Here is a 22,881-nt window from a genome sequence, read left to right on the forward strand (position 1 = left end):
GTTGCAGACTTGTTGAATAGATTCATTTTTCTTGTTTTGTTTGTTTTTGATGAAATTGTGCTTTTCTCGTCGAGAAAACGCGTTTAACGCGATAAAAAGGTTTAGTGCGTTATGAATACGGGCTAGCTTACCAAAAGTACAAATGTGAACTAAATAAGACCGGGAGTCGTTTTTATTGCTTGATACACGATTTCTCGACCAGAATATGCTTTTTCAAAAAAGCCATGTTCCCATGGCGAGAGACTCGTTTTCTGTGAGAAAATGCATTAAAAGGAGGGATTTCATTAGAAACACTGTAAATACATATTGTACTTGTCAGAAAACGCACAGAACCTTGAAATAGAAGGTTTCTCACCAAAAAACACATTGGTGAAACCCCTATCTTAAGGCTCTGAGGTGTTTGTACACATGTACAACAGGCATGTTTAAACTATAACGTTTTTAGTGAAATCATGTTTCTAACGAGGAGAAAACGCGTTTAAAGCCATAAAAAGATTTCACTCTGTTTTGGCATTGACCAAGCTACCAACAACCTAAAAAATGATCAGAACTGGAGAAATTACACATTTACATTGGCTGAAATCATGTAACTCTTAAGGACGTGTTGCAGACTTGTTGAATAGATTCATTTTTCTTGTTTTGTTTGTTTTTGATGAAATTGTGCTTTTCTCGTCGAGAAAACGCGTTTAAAGCCATAAAAAGATTTCACCGTGTTTTGGCATTGACCAAGCTACCAACAACCTAAAAAATGATCAGAACTGGAGAAATTACACATTGACATTGGGTGAAATCATGTAACTCTTAAGGATGTGTTGCAGACTTGTTGAATAGATTCGTTTTTCTTGTTTTGTTTGTTTTTGATGAAATTGTGCTTTTCTCATCGAGAAAAGGCGTTTAACGCGATAAAAAGGTTTAGTGCGTTATGAATACGGGCTAGCTTACCAAAGGTACAAATGTGAAATAAATAAGGCCGGGAGTCGTTTTTATTGTTTAAAACACGATTTCTCGACGAGAATATGCTTTTTCAAAAAAGCCATGTTCCCATGGCGAGAGACTCGTTTTCTGTGAGAAAATGCATTAAAAGGAGGGATTTCATCAGAAACACTATAAATACATATTTTACTTGTCTGAAAACGCACAGAACCTTGAAATAGAAGGTTTCTCACCAAAAAACACATTGGTGAAACCCCTATCTTAAGGCTCTGAGGTGTTTGCACACATGTACAACAGGCATGTTTAAACTATAACGTTTTTAGTGAAATCATGTTTCTCTCGAGGAGAAAACGCGTTTAAAGCCATAAAAAGATTTCACTCTGTTTTGGCATTGACCAAGCTACCAACAACCTAAAAAATGATCAGAACTGGAGAAATTACACATTGACATTGGGTGAAATCATGTAACTCTTAAGGACGTGTTGCAGACTTGTTGAATAGATTAATTTTTCTTGTTTTGTTTGTTTTTGATGAAATTGTGCTTTTCTCGTCGAGAAAAGGCGTTTAACGCGATAAAAAGGTTTAGTACGTTATGAATACGGGCTAGCTTACCAAAAGTACAAATGTGAACTAAATAAGACCGGGAGTCGTTTTTATTGCTTAAAACACGATTTCTCGACCAGAATATGCTTTTTCAAAAAAGCCATGTTCCCATGGCTTGAGACTCGTTTTCTTTGAGAAAATGCATTAGAAGGAGGGATTTCATTAGATACACTGTAAATACATATTGTACTTGTCTGAAAATGCACAGAACCTTGAAATAGAAGGTTTCTCACCAAAAAAACACATTGGTGAAACCCCTATCTTAAGGCTCTGAGTGTTTGCACACATGTACAACAGTCATGTTTAAACCATAACGTTTTTAGTGAAATCATGTTTCTCTCGAGGAGAAAACGCGTTTAAAGCCATAAAAAGATCTCACTGTGTTTTGGCATTGACCAAGCTACCAACAACCTAAAAAATGATCAGAACTGGAGAAATTACACATTGACATTGGGTGAAATCATGTAACTCTTAAGGATGTGTTGCAGACTTGTTGAATAGATTCGTTTTTCTTGTTTTGTTTGTTTTTGATGAAATTGTGCTTTTCTCATCGAGAAAAGGCGTTTAACGCGATAAAAAGGTTTAGTGCGTTATGAATACGGGCTAGCTTACCAAAGGTACAAATGTGAAATAAATAAGGCCGGGAGTCGTTTTTATTGTTTAAAACACGATTTCTCGACGAGAATATGCTTTTTCAAAAAAGCCATGTTCCCATGGCGAGAGACTCGTTTTCTGTGAGAAAATGCATTAAAAGGAGGGATTTCATCAGAAACACTATAAATACATATTTTACTTGTCTGAAAACGCACAGAACCTTGAAATAGAAGGTTTCTCACCAAAAAACACATTGGTGAAACCCCTATCTTAAGGCTCTGAAGTGTTTGCACACATGTACAACAGGCATGTTTAAACTATAACGTTTTTAGTGAAATCATGTTTCTCTCGAGGAGAAAACGCGTTTAAAGCCATAAAAAGATTTCACTCTGTTTTGGCATTGACCAAGCTACCAACAACCTAAAAAATGATCAGAACTGGAGAAATTACACATTGACATTGGGTGAAATCATGTAACTCTTAAGGACGTGTTGCAGACTTGTTGAATAGATTAATTTTTCTTGTTTTGTTTGTTTTTGATGAAATTGTGCTTTTCTCGTCGAGAAAAGGCGTTTAACGCGATAAAAAGGTTTAGTACGTTATGAATACGGGCTAGCTTACCAAAAGTACAAATGTGAACTAAATAAGACCGGGAGTCGTTTTTATTGCTTAAAACACGATTTCTCGACCAGAATATGCTTTTTCAAAAAAGCCATGTTCCCATGGCTTGAGACTCGTTTTCTTTGAGAAAATGCATTAGAAGGAGGGATTTCATTAGATACACTGTAAATACATATTGTACTTGTCTGAAAATGCACAGAACCTTGAAATAGAAGGTTTCTCACCAAAAAAACACATTGGTGAAACCCCTATCTTAAGGCTCTGAGTGTTTGCACACATGTACAACAGTCATGTTTAAACCATAACGTTTTTAGTGAAATCATGTTTCTCTCGAGGAGAAAACGCGTTTAAAGCCATAAAAAGATCTCACTGTGTTTTGGCATTGACCAAGCTACCAACAACCTAAAAAATGATCAGAACTGGAGAAATTACACATTGACATTGGGTGAAATCATGTAACTCTTAAGGACCTGTTGCAGACTTGTTGAATAGATTCATTTTTCTTGTTTTGTTTGTTTTTGATGAAATTGTGCTTTTCTCGTCGAGTTAAGGCGTTTAACGCGATAAAAAGGTTTAGTGCGTTATGAATACGGGCTAGTTTACCAAAAGTACAAATGTGAACTAAATAAGACCGGGAGTCGTTTTTATTGCTTAAAACACGATTTCTCGACCAGAATATGCTTTTTCAAAAAAGCCATGTTCCCATGGCGAGAGACTCGTTTTCTGTGAGAAAATGCATTAAAAGGAGGGATTTCATTAGAAACACTGTAAATACATATTGTACTTGTCTGAAAACGCACAGAACCTTGAAATAGAAGGTTTCTCACCAAAAAACACATTGGTGAAACCCCTATCTTAAGGCTCTGAGGTGTTTGCACACATGTACAACAGGCATGTTTAAACTATAACGTTTTTAGTGAAATCATGTTTCTCTCGAGGAGAAAACGCGTTTAAAGCCATAAAAAGATCTCACTGTGTTTTGGCATTGACCAAGCTACCAACAACCTAAAAAATGATCAGAACTGGAGAAATTACACATTGACATGGGGTGAAATCATGTAACTCTTAAGGACGTGTTGCAGACTTGTTGAATAGATTCATTTTTCTTGTTTTGTTTGTTTTTGATGAAATTGTGCTTTTCTCGTCGAGAAAACGCGTTTAAAGCCATAAAAAGATCTCACTGTGTTTTGGCATTGACCAAGCTACCAACAACCTAAACAATGATCAGAACTGGAGAAATTACACTTTGACATTTTGTGATATCATGCAACTCTTAAGGACGTGTTGTAGACTTGTTGAATAGATTCATTTTTCTTGTTTTGTTTGTTTTTGATTAAATTGTGCTTTTCTCGTCGAGAAAAGGCGTTTAACGCGATAAAAAGGTTTAGTGCGTTATGAATACGGGTTAGCTTACCAAAAGTAAAAATGTGAACTAAATAAGGCCGGGAGTCGTTTTTATTGTTTAAAACACGATTTCTCGACCAGAATATGCTTTTTCAAAAAAGCCATGTTCCCATGGCGAGAGACTCGTTTTCTGTGAGAAAATGCATTAAAAGGAGGGATTTCATCAGAAACACTATAAATACATATTGTACTTGTCTGAAAACGCACAGAACCTTGAAATAGAAGGTTTCTCACCAAAAAACACATTGGTGAAACCCCTATCTTAAGGCTCTGAGGTGTTTGCACACATGTACAACAGGCATGTTTAAACTATAACGTTTTTAGTGAAATCATGTTTCTCTCGAGGAGAAAATGCGTTTAAAGCCATAAAAAGATCTCACTGTGTTTTGGCATTGACCAAGCTACCAACAACCTAAAAAATGATCAGAACTGGAGAAATTACACATTGACATTGGGTGAAATCATGTAACTCTTAAGGACGTGTTGCAGACTTATTGAATAGATTCATTTTTCTTGTTTTGTTTGTTTTTGATGAAATTGTGCTTTTCTCGTCGAGAAAATGCGTTTAACGCGATAAAAAGGTTTAGTGCGTTATGAATACGGGCTAGCTTACCAAAAGTACAAATGTGAACTAAATAAGACCGGGAGTCGTTTTTATTGCTTGATACACGATTTCTCGACCAGAATATGCTTTTTCAAAAAAGCCATGTTCCCATGGCGAGAGACTCGTTTTCTGTGAGAAAATGCATTAAAAAGAGGGATTTCATTAGAAACAATGTAAATACATATTGTACTTGTCTGAAAACGCACAGAACCTTGAAATAGAAGGTTTCTCACCAAAAAACACATTGGTGAAACCCCTATCTTAAGGCTCTGAGGTGTTTGCACACATGTACAACAGGCATGTTTAAACTATAACGTTTTTAGTGAAATCATGTTTCTCTCGAGGAGAAAACGCGTTTAAAGCCATAAAAAGATCTCACTGTGTTTTGGCATTGACCAAGCTACCAACAACCTAAACAATGATCAGAACTGGAGAAATTACACTTTGACATTTTGTGATATCATGCAACTCTTAAGGACGTGTTGTAGACTTGTTGAATAGATTCATTTTTCTTGTTTTGTTTGTTTTTGATGAAATTGTGCTTTTCTCGTCGAGAAAAGGCGTTTAACGCGATAAAAAGGTTTAGTGCGTTATGAATACGGGTTAGCTTACCAAAAGTAAAAATGTGAACTAAATAAGGCCGGGAGTCGTTTTTATTGTTTAAAACACGATTTCTCGACCAGAATATGCTTTTTCAAAAAAGCCATGTTCCCATGGCGAGAGACTCGTTTTCTGTGAGAAAATGCATTAAAAGGAGGGATTTCATCAGAAACACTATAAATACATATTGTACTTGTCTGAAAACGCACAGAACCTTGAAATAGAAGGTTTCTCACCAAAAAACACATTGGTGAAACCCCTATCTTAAGGCTCTGAGGTGTTTGCACACATGTACAACAGGCATGTTTAAACTATAACGTTTTTAGTGAAATCATGTTTCTCTCGAGGAGAAAATGCGTTTAAAGCCATAAAATGATCTCACTGTGTTTTGGCATTGACCAAGCTACCAACAACCTAAAAAATGATCAGAACTGGAGAAATTACACATTGACATTGGGTGAAATCATGTAACTCTTAAGGACGTGTTGCAGACTTATTGAATAGATTCATTTTTCTTGTTTTGTTTGTTTTTGATGAAATTGTGCTTTTCTCGTCGAGAAAATGCGTTTAACGCGATAAAAAGGTTTAGTGCGTTATGAATACGGGCTAGCTTACCAAAAGTACAAATGTGAACTAAATAAGACCGGGAGTCGTTTTTATTGCTTGATACACGATTTCTCGACCAGAATATGCTTTTTCAAAAAAGCCATGTTCCCATGGCGAGAGACTCGTTTTCTGTGAGAAAATGCATTAAAAAGAGGGATTTCATTAGAAACAATGTAAATACATATTGTACTTGTCTGAAAACGCACAGAACCTTGAAATAGAAGGTTTCTCACCAAAAAACACAGTGGTGAAACCCCTATCTTAAGGCTCTGAGAGTTTGCACACATGTACAACAGGCTGGTTTGAACTATAACGTTTTTAGTGAAATCATGTTTCTCTCGAGGAGAAAATGCGTTTAAAGCCATAAAAAGATCTCACTGTGTTTTGGCATTGACCAAGCTACCAACAACCTAAAAAATGATCAGAACTGGAGAAATTACACATTGACATTGGGTGAAATCATGTAACTCTTAAGGACGTGTTGCAGACTTATTGAATAGATTCATTTTTCTTGTTTTGTTTGTTTTTGATGAAATTGTGCTTTTCTCGTCGAGAAAATGCGTTTAACGCGATAAAAAGGTTTAGTGCGTTATGAATACGGGCTAGCTTACCAAAAGTACAAATGTGAACTAAATAAGACCGGGAGTCGTTTTTATTGCTTGATACACGATTTCTCGACCAGAATATGCTTTTTCAAAAAAGCCATGTTCCCATGGCGAGAGACTCGTTTTCTGTGAGAAAATGCATTAAAAAGAGGGATTTCATTAGAAACAATGTAAATACATATTGTACTTGTCTGAAAACGCACAGAACCTTGAAATAGAAGGTTTCTCACCAAAAAACACATTGGTGAAACCCCTATCTTAAGGCTCTGAGGTGTTTGCACACATGTACAACAGGCATGTTTAAACTATAACGTTTTTAGTGAAATCATGTTTCTCTCGAGGAGAAAACGCGTTTAAAGCCATAAAAAGATCTCACTGTGTTTTGGCATTGACCAAGCTACCAACAACCTAAACAATGATCAGAACTGGAGAAATTACACTTTGACATTTTGTGATATCATGCAACTCTTAAGGACGTGTTGTAGACTTGTTGAATAGATTCATTTTTCTTGTTTTGTTTGTTTTTGATGAAATTGTGCTTTTCTCGTCGAGAAAAGGCGTTTAACGCGATAAAAAGGTTTAGTGCGTTATGAATACGGGCTAGCTTACCAAAAGTAAAAATGTGAACTAAATAACGCCGGGAGTCGTTTTTATTGTTTAAAACACGATTTCTCGACCAGAATATGCTTTTTCAAAAAAGCCATGTTCCCATGGCGAGAGACTCGTTTTCTGTGAGAAAATGCATTAAAAGGAGGGATTTCATCAGAAACACTATAAATACATATTGTACTTGTCTGAAAACGCACAGAACCTTGAAATAGAAGGTTTCTCACCAAAAAACACATTGGTGAAACCCCTATCTTAAGGCTCTGAGGTGTTTGCACACATGTACAACAGGCATGTTTAAACTATAACGTTTTTAGTGAAATCATGTTTCTCTCGAGGAGAAAATGCGTTTAAAGCCATAAAAAGATCTCACTGTGTTTTGGCATTGACCAAGCTACCAACAACCTAAAAAATGATCAGAACTGGAGAAATTACACATTGACATTGGGTGAAATCATGTAACTCTTAAGGACGTGTTGCAGACTTGTTGAATAGATTCATTTTTCTTGTTTTGTTTGTTTTTGATGAAATTGTGCTTTTCTCGTCGAGAAAACGCGTTTAACGCGATAAAAAGGTTTAGTGCGTTATGAATACGGGCTAGCTTACCAAAAGTACAAATGTGAACTAAATAAGACCGGGAGTCGTTTTTATTGCTTGATACACGATTTCTCGACCAGAATATGCTTTTTCAAAAAAGCCATGTTCCCATGGCGAGAGACTCGTTTTCTGTGAGAAAATGCATTAAAAAGAGGGATTTCATTAGAAACAATGTAAATACATATTGTACTTGTCTGAAAACGCACAGAACCTTGAAATAGAAGGTTTCTCACCAAAAAACACAGTGGTGAAACCCCTATCTTAAGGCTCTGAGAGTTTGCACACATGTACAACAGGCTGGTTTGAACTATAACGTTTTTAGTGAAATCATGTTTCTCTCGAGGAGAAAATGCGTTTAAAGCCATAAAAAGATCTCACTGTGTTTTGGCATTGACCAAGCTACCAACAACCTAAAAAATGATCAGAACTGGAGAAATTACACATTGACATTGGGTGAAATCATGTAACTCTTAAGGACGTGTTGCAGACTTATTGAATAGATTCATTTTTCTTGTTTTGTTTGTTTTTGATGAAATTGTGCTTTTCTCGTCGAGAAAATGCGTTTAACGCGATAAAAAGGTTTAGTGCGTTATGAATACGGGCTAGCTTACCAAAAGTACAAATGTGAACTAAATAAGACCGGGAGTCGTTTTTATTGCTTGATACACGATTTCTCGACCAGAATATGCTTTTTCAAAAAAGCCATGTTCCCATGGCGAGAGACTCGTTTTCTGTGAGAAAATGCATTAAAAAGAGGGATTTCATTAGAAACAATGTAAATACATATTGTACTTGTCTGAAAACGCACAGAACCTTGAAATAGAAGGTTTCTCACCAAAAAACACATTGGTGAAACCCCTATCTTAAGGCTCTGAGGTGTTTGCACACATGTACAACAGGCATGTTTAAACTATAACGTTTTTAGTGAAATCATGTTTCTCTCGAGGAGAAAACGCGTTTAAAGCCATAAAAAGATCTCACTGTGTTTTGGCATTGACCAAGCTACCAACAACCTAAACAATGATCAGAACTGGAGAAATTACACTTTGACATTTTGTGATATCATGCAACTCTTAAGGACGTGTTGTAGACTTGTTGAATAGATTCATTTTTCTTGTTTTGTTTGTTTTTGATGAAATTGTGCTTTTCTCGTCGAGAAAAGGCGTTTAACGCGATAAAAAGGTTTAGTGCGTTATGAATACGGGCTAGCTTACCAAAAGTAAAAATGTGAACTAAATAACGCCGGGAGTCGTTTTTATTGTTTAAAACACGATTTCTCGACCAGAATATGCTTTTTCAAAAAAGCCATGTTCCCATGGCGAGAGACTCGTTTTCTGTGAGAAAATGCATTAAAAGGAGGGATTTCATCAGAAACACTATAAATACATATTGTACTTGTCTGAAAACGCACAGAACCTTGAAATAGAAGGTTTCTCACCAAAAAACACATTGGTGAAACCCCTATCTTAAGGCTCTGAGGTGTTTGCACACATGTACAACAGGCATGTTTAAACTATAACGTTTTTAGTGAAATCATGTTTCTCTCGAGGAGAAAATGCGTTTAAAGCCATAAAAAGATCTCACTGTGTTTTGGCATTGACCAAGCTACCAACAACCTAAAAAATGATCAGAACTGGAGAAATTACACATTGACATTGGGTGAAATCATGTAACTCTTAAGGACGTGTTGCAGACTTGTTGAATAGATTCATTTTTCTTGTTTTGTTTGTTTTTGATGAAATTGTGCTTTTCTCGTCGAGAAAACGCGTTTAACGCGATAAAAAGGTTTAGTGCGTTATGAATACGGGCTAGCTTACCAAAAGTACAAATGTGAACTAAATAAGACCGGGAGTCGTTTTTATTGCTTGATACACGATTTCTCGACCAGAATATGCTTTTTCAAAAAAGCCATGTTCCCATGGCGAGAGACTCGTTTTCTGTGAGAAAATGCATTAAAAGGAGGGATTTCATTAGAAACACTGTAAATACATATTGTACTTGTCAGAAAACGCACAGAACCTTGAAATAGAAGGTTTCTCACCAAAAAACACATTGGTGAAACCCCTATCTTAAGTCTCTGAGGTGTTTGTACACATGTACAACAGGCATGTTTAAACTATAACGTTTTTAGTGAAATCATGTTTCTAACGAGGAGAAAACGCGTTTAAAGCCATAAAAAGATTTCACTCTGTTTTGGCATTGACCAAGCTACCAACAACCTAAAAAATGATCAGAACTGGAGAAATTACACATTTACATTGGCTGAAATCATGTAACTCTTAAGGACGTGTTGCAGACTTGTTGAATAGATTCATTTTTCTTGTTTTGTTTGTTTTTGATGAAATTGTGCTTTTCTCGTCGAGAAAAGGCGTTTAAAGCCATAAAAAGATTTCACCGTGTTTTGGCATTGACCAAGCTACCAACAACCTAAAAAATGATCAGAACTGGAGAAATTACACATTGACATTGCGTGAAATCATGTAACTCTTAAGGATGTGTTGCAGACTTGTTGAATAGATTCGTTTTTCTTGTTTTGTTTGTTTTTGATGAAATTGTGCTTTTCTCATCGAGAAAAGGCGTTTAACGCGATAAAAAGGTTTAGTGCGTTATGAATACGGGCTAGCTTACCAAAGGTACAAATGTGAAATAAATAAGGCCGGGAGTCGTTTTTATTGCTTAAAACACGATTTCTCGACGAGAATATGCTTTTTCAAAAAAGCCATGTTCCCATGGCGAGAGACTCGTTTTCTGTGAGAAAATGCATTAAAAGGAGGGATTTCATGAGAAACACTATAAATACATATTTTACTTGTCTGAAAACGCACAGAACCTTGAAATAGAAGGTTTCTCACCAAAAAACACATTGGTGAAACCCCTATCTTAAGGCTCTGAGGTGTTTGCACACATGTACAACAGGCATGTTTAAACTATAACGTTTTTAGTGAAATCATGTTTCTCTCGAGGAGAAAACGCGTTTAAAGCCATAAAAAGATTTCACTCTGTTTTGGCATTGACCAAGCTACCAACAACCTAAAAAATGATCAGAACTGGAGAAATTACACATTGACATTGGGTGAAATCATGTAACTCTTAAGGACGTGTTGCAGACTTGTTGAATAGATTATTTTTTCTTGTTTTGTTTGTTTTTGATGAAATTGTGCTTTTCTCGTCGAGAAAAGGCGTTTAACGCGATAAAAAGGTTTAGTACGTTATGAATACGGGCTAGCTTACCAAAAGTACAAATGTGAACTAAATAAGACCGGGAGTCGTTTTTATTGCTTAAAACACGATTTCTCGACCAGAATATGCTTTTTCAAAAAAGCCATGTTCCCATGGCTTGAGACTCGTTTTCTTTAGAAAATGCATTAAGAAGGAGGGATTTCATTAGATACACTGTAAATACATATTGTACTTGTCTGAAAATGCACAGAACCTTGAAATAGAAGGTTTCTCACCAAAAAAACACATTGGTGAAACCCCTATCTTAAGGCTCTGAGTGTTTGCACACATGTACAACAGTCATGTTTAAACCATAACGTTTTTAGTGAAATCATGTTTCTCTCGAGGAGAAAACGCGTTTAAAGCCATAAAAAGATCTCACTGTGTTTTGGCATTGACCAAGCTACCAACAACCTAAAAAATGATCAGAACTGGAGAAATTACACATTGACATTGGGTGAAATCATGTAACTCTTAAGGACGTGTTGCAGACTTGTTGAATAGATTCATTTTTCTTGTTTTGTTTGTTTTTGATGAAATTGTGCTTTTCTCGTCGAGTTAAGGCGTTTAACGCGATAAAAAGGTTTAGTGCGTTATGAATACGGGCTAGCTTACCAAAAGTACAAATGTGAACTAAATAAGACCGGGAGTCGTTTTTATTGCTTAAAACACGATTTCTCGACCAGAATATGCTTTTTCAAAAAAGCCATGTTCCCATGGCGAGAGACTCGTTTTCTGTGAGAAAATGCATTAAAAGGAGGGATTTCATTAGAAACACTGTAAATACATATTGTACTTGTCTGAAAACGCACAGAACCTTGAAATAGAAGGTTTCTCACCAAAAAACACATTGGTGAAACCCCTATCTTAAGGCTCTGAGGTGTTTGCACACATGTACAACAGGCATGTTTAAACTATAACGTTTTTAGTGAAATCATGTTTCTCTCGAGGAGAAAACGCGTTTAAAGCCATAAAAAGATCTCACTGTGTTTTGGCATTGACCAAGCTACCAACAACCTAAACAATGATCAGAACTGGAGAAATTACACTTTGACATTGTGTGATATCATGCAACTCTTAAGGACGTGTTGTAGACTTGTTGAATAGATTCATTTTTCTTGTTTTGTTTGTTTTTGATGAAATTGTGCTTTTCTCGTCGAGAAAAGGCGTTTAACGCGATAAAAAGGTTTAGTGCGTTATGAATACGGGCTAGCTTACCAAAAGTAAAAATGTGAACTAAATAAGGCCGGGAGTCGTTTTTATTGTTTAAAACACGATTTCTCGACCAGAATATGCTTTTTCAAAAAAGCCATGTTCCCATGGCGAGAGACTCGTTTTCTGTGAGAAAATGCATTAAAAGGAGGGATTTCATCAGAAACACTATAAATACATATTGTACTTGTCTGAAAACGCACAGAACCTTGAAATAGAAGGTTTCTCACCAAAAAACACATTGGTGAAACCCCTATCTTAAGGCTCTGAGGTGTTTGCACACATGTACAACAGGCATGTTTAAACTATAACGTTTTTAGTGAAATCATGTTTCTCTCGAGGAGAAAACGCGTTTAAAGCCATAAAAAGATCTCACTGTGTTTTGGCATTGACCAAGCTACCAACAACCTAAACAATGATCAGAACTGGAGAAATTACACTTTGACATTTTGTGATATCATGCAACTCTTAAGGACGTGTTGTAGACTTGTTGAATAGATTCATTTTTCTTGTTTTGTTTGTTTTTGATGAAATTGTGCTTTTCTCGTCGAGAAAAGGCGTTTAACGCGATAAAAAGGTTTAGTGCGTTATGAATACGGGCTAGCTTACCAAAAGTAAAAATGTGAACTAAATAACGCCGGGAGTCGTTTTTATTGTTTAAAACACGATTTCTCGACCAGAATATGCTTTTTCAAAAAAGCCATGTTCCCATGGCGAGAGACTCGTTTTCTGTGAGAAAATGCATTAAAAGGAGGGATTTCATCAGAAACACTATAAATACATATTGTACTTGTCTGAAAACGCACAGAACCTTGAAATAGAAGGTTTCTCACCAAAAAACACATTGGTGAAACCCCTATCTTAAGGCTCTGAGGTGTTTGCACACATGTACAACAGGCATGTTTAAACTATAACGTTTTTAGTGAAATCATGTTTCTCTCGAGGAGAAAATGCGTTTAAAGCCATAAAAAGATCTCACTGTGTTTTGGCATTGACCAAGCTACCAACAACCTAAAAAATGATCAGAACTGGAGAAATTACACATTGACATTGGGTGAAATCATGTAACTCTTAAGGACGTGTTGCAGACTTGTTGAATAGATTCATTTTTCTTGTTTTGTTTGTTTTTGATGAAATTGTGCTTTTCTCGTCGAGAAAACGCGTTTAACGCGATAAAAAGGTTTAGTGCGTTATGAATACGGGCTAGCTTACCAAAAGTACAAATGTGAACTAAATAAGACCGGGAGTCGTTTTTATTGCTTGATACACGATTTCTCGACCAGAATATGCTTTTTCAAAAAAGCCATGTTCCCATGGCGAGAGACTCGTTTTCTGTGAGAAAATGCATTAAAAGGAGGGATTTCATTAGAAACACTGTAAATACATATTGTACTTGTCAGAAAACGCACAGAACCTTGAAATAGAAGGTTTCTCACCAAAAAACACATTGGTGAAACCCCTATCTTAAGGCTCTGAGGTGTTTGTACACATGTACAACAGGCATGTTTAAACTATAACGTTTTTAGTGAAATCATGTTTCTAACGAGGAGAAAACGCGTTTAAAGCCATAAAAAGATTTCACTCTGTTTTGGCATTGACCAAGCTACCAACAACCTAAAAAATGATCAGAACTGGAGAAATTACACATTTACATTGGCTGAAATCATGTAACTCTTAAGGACGTGTTGCAGACTTGTTGAATAGATTCATTTTTCTTGTTTTGTTTGTTTTTGATGAAATTGTGCTTTTCTCGTCGAGAAAAGGCGTTTAAAGCCATAAAAAGATTTCACCGTGTTTTGGCATTGACCAAGCTACCAACAACCTAAAAAATGATCAGAACTGGAGAAATTACACATTGACATTGCGTGAAATCATGTAACTCTTAAGGATGTGTTGCAGACTTGTTGAATAGATTCGTTTTTCTTGTTTTGTTTGTTTTTGATGAAATTGTGCTTTTCTCATCGAGAAAAGGCGTTTAACGCGATAAAAAGGTTTAGTGCGTTATGAATACGGGCTAGCTTACCAAAGGTACAAATGTGAAATAAATAAGGCCGGGAGTCGTTTTTATTGCTTAAAACACGATTTCTCGACGAGAATATGCTTTTTCAAAAAAGCCATGTTCCCATGGCGAGAGACTCGTTTTCTGTGAGAAAATGCATTAAAAGGAGGGATTTCATCAGAAACACTATAAATACATATTTTACTTGTCTGAAAACGCACAGAACCTTGAAATAGAAGGTTTCTCACCAAAAAACACATTGGTGAAACCCCTATCTTAAGGCTCTGAGGTGTTTGCACACATGTACAACAGGCATGTTTAAACTATAACGTTTTTAGTGAAATCATGTTTCTCTCGAGGAGAAAACGCGTTTAAAGCCATAAAAAGATTTCACTCTGTTTTGGCATTGACCAAGCTACCAACAACCTAAAAAATGATCAGAACTGGAGAAATTACACATTGACATTGGGTGAAATCATGTAACTCTTAAGGACGTGTTGCAGACTTGTTGAATAGATTAATTTTTCTTGTTTTGTTTGTTTTTGATGAAATTGTGCTTTTCTCGTCGAGAAAAGGCGTTTAACGCGATAAAAAGGTTTAGTAACGTTATGAATACGGGCTAGCTTACCAAAAGTACAAATGTGAACTAAATAAGACCGGGAGTCGTTTTTATTGCTTAAAACACGATTTCTCGACCAGAATATGCTTTTTCAAAAAAGCCATGTTCCCATGGCTTGAGACTCGTTTTCTTTAGAAAATGCATTAAGAAGGAGGGATTTCATTAGATACACTGTAAATACATATTGTACTTGTCTGAAAATGCACAGAACCTTGAAATAGAAGGTTTCTCACCAAAAAAACACATTGGTGAAACCCCTATCTTAAGGCTCTGAGTGTTTGCACACATGTACAACAGTCATGTTTAAACCATAACGTTTTTAGTGAAATCATGTTTCTCTCGAGGAGAAAACGCGTTTAAAGCCATAAAAAGATCTCACTGTGTTTTGGCATTGACCAAGCTACCAACAACCTAAAAAATGATCAGAACTGGAGAAATTACACATTGACATTGGGTGAAATCATGTAACTCTTAAGGACGTGTTGCAGACTTGTTGAATAGATTCATTTTTCTTGTTTTGTTTGTTTTTGATGAAATTGTGCTTTTCTCGTCGAGTTAAGGCGTTTAACGCGATAAAAAGGTTTAGTGCGTTATGAATACGGGCTAGCTTACCAAAAGTACAAATGTGAACTAAATAAGACCGGGAGTCGTTTTTATTGCTTAAAACACGATTTCTCGACCAGAATATGCTTTTTCAAAAAAGCCATGTTCCCATGGCGAGAGACTCGTTTTCTGTGAGAAAATGCATTAAAAGGAGGGATTTCATTAGAAACACTGTAAATACATATTGTACTTGTCTGAAAACGCACAGAACCTTGAAATAGAAGGTTTCTCACCAAAAAACACATTGGTGAAACCCCTATCTTAAGGCTCTGAGGTGTTTGCACACATGTACAACAGGCATGTTTAAACTATAACGTTTTTAGTGAAATCATGTTTCTCTCGAGGAGAAAACGCGTTTAAAGCCATAAAAAGATCTCACTGTGTTTTGGCATTGACCAAGCTACCAACAACCTAAACAATGATCAGAACTGGAGAAATTACACTTTGACATTTTGTGATATCATGCAACTCTTAAGGACGTGTTGTAGACTTGTTGAATAGATTCATTTTTCTTGTTTTGTTTGTTTTTGATGAAATTGTGCTTTTCTCGTCGAGAAAAGGCGTTTAACGCGATAAAAAGGTTTAGTGCGTTATGAATACGGGCTAGCTTACCAAAAGTAAAAATGTGAACTAAATAACGCCGGGAGTCGTTTTTATTGTTTAAAACACGATTTCTCGACCAGAATATGCTTTTTCAAAAAAGCCATGTTCCCATGGCGAGAGACTCGTTTTCTGTGAGAAAATGCATTAAAAGGAGGGATTTCATCAGAAACACTATAAATACATATTGTACTTGTCTGAAAACGCACAGAACCTTGAAATAGAAGGTTTCTCACCAAAAAACACATTGGTGAAACCCCTATCTTAAGGCTCTGAGGTGTTTGCACACATGTACAACAGGCATGTTTAAACTATAACGTTTTTAGTGAAATCATGTTTCTCTCGAGGAGAAAATGCGTTTAAAGCCATAAAAAGATCTCACTGTGTTTTGGCATTGACCAAGCTACCAACAACCTAAAAAATGATCAGAACTGGAGAAATTACACATTGACATTGGGTGAAATCATGTAACTCTTAAGGACGTGTTGCAGACTTGTTGAATAGATTCATTTTTCTTGTTTTGTTTGTTTTTGATGAAATTGTGCTTTTCTCGTCGAGAAAACGCGTTTAACGCGATAAAAAGGTTTAGTGCGTTATGAATACGGGCTAGCTTACCAAAAGTACAAATGTGAACTAAATAAGACCGGGAGTCGTTTTTATTGCTTGATACACGATTTCTCGACCAGAATATGCTTTTTCAAAAAAGCCATGTTCCCATGGCGAGAGACTCGTTTTCTGTGAGAAAATGCATTAAAAGGAGGGATTTCATTAGAAACACTGTAAATACATATTGTACTTGTCAGAAAACGCACAGAACCTTGAAATAGAAGGTTTCTCACCAAAAAACACATTGGTGAAACCCCTATCTTAAGGCTCTGAGGTGTTTGTACACATGTACAACAGGCAAGTTTAAACTATAACGTTTTTAGTGAAATCATGTTTCTAACGAGGAGAAAACGCGTTTAAAGCCATAAAAAGATTTCACTCTGTTTTGGCATTGACCAAGCTACCAACAACCTAAAAAATGATCAGAACTGGAGAAATTACACATTTACATTGGCTGAAATCATGTAACTCTTAAGGACGTGTTGCAGACTTGTTGAATAGATTCGTTTTTCTTGTTTTGTTTGTTTTTGATGAAATTGTGCTTTTCTCATCGAGAAAAGGCGTTTAACGCGATAAAAAGGTTTAGTGCGTTATGAATACGGGCTAGCTTACCAAAGGTACAAATGTGAAATAAATAAGGCCGGGAGTCGTTTTTATTGCTTAAAACACGATTTCTCGACGAGAATATGCTTTTTCAAAAAAGCCATGTTCCCATGGCGAGAGACTCGTTTTCTGTGAGAAAATGCATTAAAAGGAGGGATTTCATCAGAAACACTATAAATACATATTTTACTTGTCTGAAAACGCACAGAACCTTGAAATAGAAGGTTTCTCACCAAAAAACACATTGGTGAAACCCCTATCTTAAGGCTCTGAGGTGTTTGCACACATGTACAACAGGCATGTTTAAACTATAACGTTTTTAGTGAAATCATGTTTCTCTCGAGGAGAAAACGCGTTTAAAGCCATAAAAAGATTTCACTCTGTTTTGGCATTGACCAAGCTACCAACAACCTAAAAAATGATCAGAACTGGAGAAATTACACATTGACATTGGGTGAAATCATGTAACTCTTAAGGACGTGTTGCAGACTTGTTGAATAGATTAATTTTTCTTGTTTTGTTTGTTTTTGATGAAATTGTGCTTTTCTCGTCGAGAAAAGGCGTTTAACGCGATAAAAAGGTTTAGTACGTTATGAATACGGGCTAGCTTACCAAAAGTACAAATGTGAACTAAATAAGACCGGGAGTCGTTTTTATTGCTTAAAACACGATTTCTCGACCAGAATATGCTTTTTCAAAAAAGCCATGTTCCCATGGCTTGAGACTCGTTTTCTTTGAGAAAATGCATTAAGAAGGAGGGATTTCATTAGATACACTGTAAATACATATTGTACTTGTCTGAAAATGCACAGAACCTTGAAATAGAAGGTTTCTCACCAAAAAAACACATTGGTGAAACCCCTATCTTAAGGCTCTGAGGTGTTTGCACACATGTACAACAGTCATGTTTAAACCATAACGTTTTTAGTGAAATCATGTTTCTCTCGAGGAGAAAACGCGTTTAAAGCCATAAAAAGATCTCACTGTGTTTTGGCATTGACCAAGCTACCAACAACCTAAAAAATGATCAGAACTGGAGAAATTACACATTGACATTGGGTGAAATCATGTAACTCTTAAGGACGTGTTGCAGACTTGTTGAATAGATTCATTTTTCTTGTTTTGTTTGTTTTTGATGAAATTGTGCTTTTCTCGTCGAGTTAAGGCGTTTAACGCGATAAAAAGGTTTAGTGCGTTATGAATACGGGCTAGCTTACCAAAAGTACAAATGTGAACTAAATAAGACCGGGAGTCGTTTTTATTGCTTAAAACACGATTTCTCGACCAGAATATGCTTTTTCAAAAAAGCCATGTTCCCATGGCGAGAGACTCGTTTTCTGTGAGAAAATGCATTAAAAGGAGGGATTTCATTAGAAACACTGTAAATACATATTGTACTTGTCTGAAAACGCACAGAACCTTGAAATAGAAGGTTTCTCACCAAAAAACACATTGGTGAAACCCCTATCTTAAGGCTCTGAGGTGTTTGCACACATGTACAACAGGCATGTTTAAACTATAACGTTTTTAGTGAAATCATGTTTCTCTCGAGGAGAAAACGCGTTTAAAGCCATAAAAAGATCTCACTGTGTTTTGGCATTGACCAAGCTACCAACAACCTAAAAAATGATCAGAACTGGAGAAATTACACATTGACATGGGGTGAAATCATGTAACTCTTAAGGACGTGTTGCAGACTTGTTGAATAGATTCATTTTTCTTGTTTTGTTTGTTTTTGATGAAATTGTGCTTTTCTCGTCGAGAAAACGCGTTTAAAGCCATAAAAAGATTTCACTCTGTTTTGGCATTGACCAAGCTACCAACAACCTAAAAAATGATCAGAACTGGAGAAATTACACATTGACATTGGGTGAAATCATGTAACTCTTAAGGACGTGTTGCAGACTTGTTGAATAGATTCATTTTTCTTGTTTTGTTTGTTTTTGATGAAATTGTGCTTTTCTCGTCGAGAAAAGGCGTTTAACGCGATAAAAAGGTTTAGTGCGTTATGAATACGGGCTAGCTTACCAAAAGTAAAAATGTGAACTAAATAAGGCCGGGAGTCGTTTTTATTGTTTAAAACACGATTTCTCGACCAGAATATGCTTTTTCAAAAAAGCCATGTTCCCATGGCGAGAGACTCGTTTTCTGTGAGAAAATGCATTAAAAGGAGGGATTTCATCAGAAACACTATAAATACATATTGTACTTGTCTGAAAACGCACAGAACCTTGAAATAGAAGGTTTCTCACCAAAAAACACATTGGTGAAACCCCTATCTTAAGGCTCTGAGGTGTTTGCACACATGTACAACAGGCATGTTTAAACTATAACGTTTTTAGTGAAATCATGTTTCTCTCGAGGAGAAAACGCGTTTAAAGCCATAAAAAGATCTCACTGTGTTTTGGCATTGACCAAGCTACCAACAACCTAAAAAATGATCAGAACTGGAGAAATTACATATTGACATTGGGTGAAATCATGTAACTCTTAAGGACGTGTTGCAGACTTGTTGAATAGATTCATTTTTCTTGTTTTGTTTGTTTTTGATGAAATTGTGCTTTTCTCGTCGAGAAAAGGCGTTTAACGCGATAAAAAGGTTTAGTGCGTTATGAATACGGGCTAGCTTACCAAAAGTACAAATGTGAACTAAATAAGGCCGGGAGTCGTTTTTATTGCTTAAAACACGATTTCTCGACCAGAATATGCTTTTTCAAAAAAGCCATGTTCCCATGGCGAGAGACTCGTTTTCTGTGAGAAAATGCATTAAAAGGAGGGATTTCATTAGAAACACTGTAAATACATATTGTACTTGTCTGAAAACGCACAGAACCTTGAAATAGAAGGTTTCTCACCAAAAAACACATTGGTGAAACCCCTATCTTTAGGCTCTGAGGTGTTTGCACACATGTACAACAGGCATGTTTAAACTATAACGTTTTTAGTGAAATCATGTTTCTCTCGAGGAGAAAACGCGTTTAAAGCCATAAAAAGATCTCACTGTGTTTTGGCATTGACCAAGCTACCAACAACCTAAAAAATGATCAGAACTGGAGAAATTACACATTGACATTGGGTGAAATCAAGTAACTCTTAAGGACGTGTTGCAGACTTGTTGAATAGATTCATTTTTCTTGTTTTGTTTGTTTTTGATGAAATTGTGCTTTTCTCGTCGAGAAAACGCGTTTAAAGCCATAAAAAGATCTCACTGTGTTTTGGCATTGACCAAGCTACCAACAACCTAAAAAATGATCAGAACTGGAGAAATTACACATTGACATTGGGTGAAATCATGTAACTCTTAAGGACGTGTTGCAGACTTGTTGAATAGATTCATTTTTCTTGTTTTGTTTGTTTTTGATGAAATTGTGCTTTTCTCGTCGAGAAAAGGCGTTTAACGCGATAAAAAGGTTTAGTGCGTTATGAATACGGGCTAGCTTACCAAAAGTACAAATGTGAACTAAATAAGGCCGGAAGTCGTTTTTATTGTTTAAAACACGATTTCTCGACCAGAATATGCTTTTTCAAAAAAGCCATGTTCCCATGGCGAGAGACTCGTTTTCTGTGAGAAAATGCATTAAAAGGAGGGATTTCATTAGAAACACTATAAATACATATTGTACTTGTCTGAAAACGCACAGAACCTTGAAATAGAAGGTTTCTCACCAAAAAACACATTGGTGAAACCCCTATCTTAAGGCTCTGAGGTGTTTGCACACATGTACAACAGGCATGTTTAAACTATAACGTTTTTAGTGAAATCATGTTTCTCTCGAGGAGAAAACGCGTTTAAAGCCATAAAAAGATCTCACTGTGTTTTGGCATTGACCAAGCTACCAACAACCTAAAAAATGATCAGAACTGGAGAAATTACACATTGACATTGGGTGAAATCATGTAACTCTTAAGGACGTGTTGCAGACTTGTTGAATAGATTCATTTTTCTTGTTTTGTTTGTTTTTGATGAAATTGTGCTTTTCTCGTCAAGAAAACGCGTTTAAAGCCATAAAAAGATCTCACTGTGTTTTGGCATTGACCAAGCTACCAACAACCTAAAAAATGATCAGAACTGGAGAAATTACACATTGACATTGGGTGAAATCATGTAACTCTTAAGGACGTGTTGCAGACTTGTTGAATACATTCATTTTTCTTGTTTTGTTTGTTTTTGATGAAATTGTGCTTTTCTCGTCGAGAAAAGGCGTTTAACGCGATAAAAAGGTTTAGTGCGTTATGAATACGGGCTAGCTTACCAAAAGTACAAATGTGAACTAAATAAGGCCGGGAGTCGTTTTTATTGTTTAAAACACGATTTCTCGACCAGAATATGCTTTTTCAAAAAAGCCATGTTCCCATGGCGAGAGACTCGTTTTCTGTGAGAAAATGCATTAAAAGGAGGGATTTCATTAGAAACACTATAAATACATATTGTACTTGTCTGAAAACGCACAGAACCTTGAAATAGAAGGTTTCTCACCAAAAAACACATTGGTGAAACCCCTATCTTAAGGCTCTGAGGTGTTTGCACACATGTACAACAGGCATGTTTAAACTATAACGTTTTTAGTGAAATCATGTTTCTCTCGAGGAGAAAACGCGTTTAAAGCCATAAAAAGATTTCACTCTGTTTTGGCATTGACCAAGCTACCAACAACCTAAAAAATGATCAGAACTGGAGAAATTACACATTGACATTGGGTGAAATCATGTAACTCTTAAGGACGTGTTGCAGACTTGTTGAATAGATTAATTTTTCTTGTTTTGTTTGTTTTTGATGAAATTGTGCTTTTCTCGTCGAGAAAAGGCGTTTAACGCGATAAAAAGGTTTAGTACGTTATGAATACGGGCTAGCTTACCAAAAGTACAAATGTGAACTAAATAAGACCGGGAGTCGTTTTTATTGCTTAAAACACGATTTCTCGACCAGAATATGCTTTTTCAAAAAAGCCATGTTCCCATGGCTTGAGACTCGTTTTCTTTGAGAAAATGCATTAAGAAGGAGGGATTTCATTAGATACACTGTAAATACATATTGTACTTGTCTGAAAATGCACAGAACCTTGAAATAGAAGGTTTCTCACCAAAAAAACACATTGGTGAAACCCCTATCTTAAGGCTCTGAGGTGTTTGCACACATGTACAACAGTCATGTTTAAACCATAACGTTTTTAGTGAAATCATGTTTCTCTCGAGGAGAAAACGCGTTTAAAGCCATAAAAAGATCTCACTGTGTTTTGGCATTGACCAAGCTACCAACAACCTAAAAAATGATCAGAACTGGAGAAATTACACATTGACATTGGGTGAAATCATGTAACTCTTAAGGACGTGTTGCAGACTTGTTGAATAGATTCATTTTTCTTGTTTTGTTTGTTTTTGATGAAATTGTGCTTTTCTCGTCGAGTTAAGGCGTTTAACGCGATAAAAAGGTTTAGTGCGTTATGAATACGGGCTAGCTTACCAAAAGTACAAATGTGAACTAAATAAGACCGGGAGTCGTTTTTATTGCTTAAAACACGATTTCTCGACCAGAATATGCTTTTTCAAAAAAGCCATGTTCCCATGGCGAGAGACTCGTTTTCTGTGAGAAAATGCATTAAAAGGAGGGATTTCATTAGAAACACTGTAAATACATATTGTACTTGTC

This window comes from Lampris incognitus, unplaced genomic scaffold (genome assembly GCF_029633865.1).
Source record: "Lampris incognitus isolate fLamInc1 unplaced genomic scaffold, fLamInc1.hap2 scaffold_54, whole genome shotgun sequence".
Lineage (NCBI taxonomy): Eukaryota > Metazoa > Chordata > Actinopteri > Lampriformes > Lampridae > Lampris > Lampris incognitus.